This window comes from Schistocerca americana, unplaced genomic scaffold (genome assembly GCF_021461395.2).
Source record: "Schistocerca americana isolate TAMUIC-IGC-003095 unplaced genomic scaffold, iqSchAmer2.1 HiC_scaffold_489, whole genome shotgun sequence".
Lineage (NCBI taxonomy): Eukaryota > Metazoa > Arthropoda > Insecta > Orthoptera > Acrididae > Schistocerca > Schistocerca americana.
Window position 1 is genome coordinate 77,501 of NW_025726224.1, and position 5,000 is coordinate 82,500.

Sequence of the window (5,000 nt, forward strand, 5' to 3'; positions counted from 1 at the left end):
CATCCTCTGTCGACAACAGCACCCCAACGCCAGCGCCTCTGCCGCACGAAGTCGTGGACCGGCAATCACTCCACCTGCACCTGTTCGTGCCCCACCCCAACCGCCCAACTCGCAGCTCCAGCGGATGAACGGCGGACTTTGCTCGCACTCGCAATGTGCAATCCACCCCTATAACGTGCGTTTCATGAAGAGTTATGTCCAATATGCGACATTCCCGCTGTCCCTATACATGAGCTGCGAGCTGTACCACGTACGAGCTACAGACGCGAGCGCGTTGCTCTCTGTACGAATGCAGATGCTCAGCGGCAGCTAGGAGGCGCTCCATCCATGTCGGTACCGGTGAGCGTTGCACTCGCAGTCGCAAAAACGTACGGCAAGTATATTACTCGGAAGAGTCAATGACAGTCCAAGCCCCCCTGCGTGGGAAGAGTCTTCCTAGGCCATGACCCACCGGAAGGGCGCAGCGTCCCCCACCCCAGACATGTGACGTCACACTATCGGTATTGACGACTAGACTGATTCCTTATAATCATTTGCCATACACCGGTGGAAGCTGCCGAGACGAGTAACTACATAGCGGGCTCGCCGTGTCACTAATGTACAGAGATACAATAGTTTCGACTGGAACCGGATTAAACGTATACACGGCGCTGATTAGTAATAGATAGAGCCATCAGAATACAGATAATGTATACAACTGTCCGTATACATGCTGAAAGACTCTGCTCACAATCACACGTCAGCCAGACACTCTTATCACGCACTACTCTCTGCCTGTAACAGGCACACAGACAATATCTAAGCACCAGCATGGAACAACACCCAGTGCATCCTCTCTGCCACATTAGACAATCCACACTATCATAACCAGACCGGGAGGTCCACTCGGAAAACAGAATATCCCACCCTTCCGACAACCACCATTGCTCAGCTAAGCCACCAACACCCACACATGTCCTACACAGGGGTGCACCCAACATCACAATACTGCCTCCTGTCACACCACACAAACAATGGCACGAATGAAAGACACAGGTCTGCCACAAGCATGGAATCAGAGCGCCGCCTGTTATGAGCCAAAGGTGCACCCTGACGTGGCAAATCAGATGATGCCGCAGTCATTTACTTACGATAATCACAATCAACAAACCAGCCCCCCCCCCCCCCCCGAAAACACCTTTCCTTACAACAATGTGTGCCTTAACCTAACCCGTATTGTGCCTTAACCTAACCCGTATTGTGCCTTAACCTAACCCGTATTGTGCCTTAACCTAACCCATATTGCGCCTTAACCTAACCCATATTGCGCCTTAACCTAACCCATATTGCGCCTTAACCTAACCCATATTGCGCCTTAACCTAACCCATATTGTGCCTTAACCTAACCTATATTGTACCTTAACCTAACCCATATTGTACCTTAACCTAACCCATATTGTACCTTAACCTAACCTATATTGTACCTTAACCTAACCTATATTGTACCTTAACCTAACCTATATTGGGCCTTAACCTAACCTATATTGGGCCTTAACCTAACCTATATTGGGCCTTAACCTAACCTATATTGGGCCTTAACCTAACCTATATTGGGCCTTAACGTAACCCACGTTGCGCCTTAACCTAACCTATATTGTACCTTAACCTAACCCATATTGTACCTTAACCTAACCTATATTGGGCCTTAACCTAACCTATATTGGGCCTTAACCTAACCTATATTGGGCCTTAACCTAACCTATATTGGGCCTTAACGTAACCCACGTTGCGCCTTAACGTAACCCACGTTGCGCCTTAACGTAACCCACGTTGCGCCTTAACGTAACCCACGTTGCGCCTTAACGTAACCCACGTTGCGCCTTAACGTAACCCACGTTGCGCCTTAACCTAACCCATATTGCGCCTTAACCTAACCCATATTGCGCCTTAACCTAACCCATATTGCGCCTTAACCTAACCCATATTGTACCTTAACCTAACCTATATTGTACCTTAACCTAACCTATATTGTACCTTAACCTAACCTATATTGGGCCTTAACCTAACCTATATTGGGCCTTAACCTAACCTATATTGGGCCTTAACCTAACCTATATTGGGCCTTAACCTAACCTATATTGGGCCTTAACGTAACCCACGTTGCGCCTTAACGTAACCCACGTTGCGCCTTAACGTAACCCACGTTGCGCCTTAACGTAACCCACGTTGCGCCTTAACGTAACCCACGTTGCGCCTTAACGTAACCCACGTTGCGCCTTAACCTAACCCATATTGCGCCTTAACCTAACCCATATTGCGCCTTAACCTAACCCATATTGCGCCTTAACCTAACCCATATTGTGCCTTAACCTAACCTATATTGTACCTTAACCTAACCCATATTGTACCTTAACCTAACCTATATTGTACCTTAACCTAACCTATATTGTACCTTAACCTAACCTATATTGTACCTTAACCTAACCCATATTGCGCCTTAACCTAACCCATATTGCGCCTTAACCTAACCCATATTGCGCCTTAACCTAACCCATATTGCGCCTTAACCTAACCCATATTGCGCCTTAACCTAACCCATATTGCGCCTTAACCTAACCCATATTGCGCCTTAACCTAACCCATATTGCGCCTTAACCTAACCCATATTGCGCCTTAACCTAACCCATATTGTACCTTAACCTAACCCATATTGTACCTTAACCTAACCTATATTGTACCTTAACCTAACCTATATTGTACCTTAACCTAACCTATATTGTACCTTAACCTAACCTATATTGGGCCTTAACCTAACCTATATTGGGCCTTAACCTAACCTATATTGGGCCTTAACCTAACCTATATTGGGCCTTAACCTAACCTATATTGGGCCTTAACGTAACCCACGTTGCGCCTTAACGTAACCCACGTTGCGCCTTAACGTAACCCACGTTGCGCCTTAACGTAACCCACGTTGCGCCTTAACGTAACCCACGTTGCGCCTTAACGTAACCCACGTTGCGCCTTAACGTAACCCACGTTGCGCCTTAACGTAACCCACGTTGCGCCTTAACCCAACACACGTTGCGCCTTAACCCAACACACGTTGGGCCTTAACCCAACACACGTTGGGCCTTAACCCAACACACGTTGGGCCTTAACCCAACACACGTTGGGCCTTAACCCAACACACGTTGGGCCTTAACCCAACACACGTTGGGCCTTAACCCAACACACGTTGGGCCTTAACCCAACACACGTTGGGCCTTAACCCAACACACGTTGGGCCTTAACCCAACACACGTTGGGCCTTAACCCAACACACGTTGGGCCTTAACCCAACACACGTTGGGCCTTAACCCAACACACGTTGGGCCTTAACCCAACACACGTTGGGCCTTAACCCAACACACGTTGGGCCTTAACCCAACACACGTTGGGCCTTAACCCAACACACGTTGGGCCTTAACCCAACACACGTTGGGCCTTAACCCAACACACGTTGGGCCTTAACCCAACACACGTTGGGCCTTAACCTGCTCTGTAATTGTCATACGACGCGTTAAATTAGTGTGGTGTTGCCTAACTGCAACCCCCGCAATATAGTTTGCTACTCGCACTGCCTGGTCCCCAGAGTATCGCTTCATGTTAAACACCTTGCAGCTATACACTGTAATGCGGATGGCAGCAGGACGTACATGCTCAATGCCCTTCGCAGTTGTTCATTGGCATTTGCATGGCGAAGCACAGCCTACGTTGTGGTACGGCGTGTGTCAACTGTCCGCTGATGTTGTACGTCCAAATCACACACTGTACTGCACATTGGTCCTCATGTACTGAATGATACATCGTGGTACATGTGTGACCGTACCACGACTGCGCCAACAACGGCGAACCATACGGTCCAAATATTGTGCACTCAGCTACGTGTCGTCTCCCTATAAGAGCTGGATTGCAGTATGGTATGCCGTGGATGGCGATCAGCATGAGCCGTCTGTTGATGTAGTGGCGCGTGTTGTCAGACGTAGTCGTCTCTTCTCACACACCGTGATAGCATGGTGCACTGCGTTCCACATCTGCGACATGCGACAGAGGCCGGTTGACAGTCGTTCGCGCAATGGACATCGCATACGTACGGGGGCCACCTTCCACGTGTTCGCGAAGCGTGCACATGTTGTTGCGTGTATGTGGGCAGACATAGTGTGTCGTGACACCTGACACAGGCATGCAACAATCGTTGAATTTGCAAATGGCGATGGACGTCTACGTTTGCTGGTGACGTTACGCAAATGAACAACTGGTAAACGGTTGTGGTGCGGTTGTTCTCGCTAGAGGTGAATCAGTGATGGCGACGATCGGTTGAGCTACCAACCGGTTGTTTCAGCGATACCCACCATGCCCACGAACGTGAATGGCATGTGGGTGTGAAGCGATACGCGGCGGTGGCTGGGTGGGACCGTCCCCGGCCGGTGAGGGGGGGCCTCCCGGCGTGCTGGCCGCGCGGTGCGTGGGCGCACGCGCTACAGCCGGCTGGTGGGGGCGGCCAGTGGCAGGCGCGCCGGCCGACGGAGGCGGCAGGCGGCGCAGCTGCGCGCCGGCGCACCCTGCACGCGGCGCCGTGCGGCCAAAGTAGGTCCTCGCGGGCCCGGTGCGAAGCGCGGTGGACATCTGCAGTGTGCTGGTCCGATTGAGGACTGTGTGCGCTGAGGATGCGCCGCCGCCCGGCGCTCGGCGCCGCGACGCCGTCTGCTGCTCGGTCGCCTCTGCGGTTCTCGCAGGTGGTTTGTATCGCAGCTGTGCGGACGTGTTGGCGCGTGCGCTGTGCTGGGAGAGTTCGCTTCGGCACCCAAGTGGGGCTTTTGTCCTTCTGTGGCGCTGGCGTTGGAGCTGCCGGCCACCGTAGGTGGCGCGTGTTGTCTCCCGCCGGCAATGCCACGACAGCACGCTCCCGGGCCTCTGTCGGCAGCGGCAAGCTCAGTTGGGAGCACGGGTGGTCGCACCTAAAGCGTCTACTCGCCAAA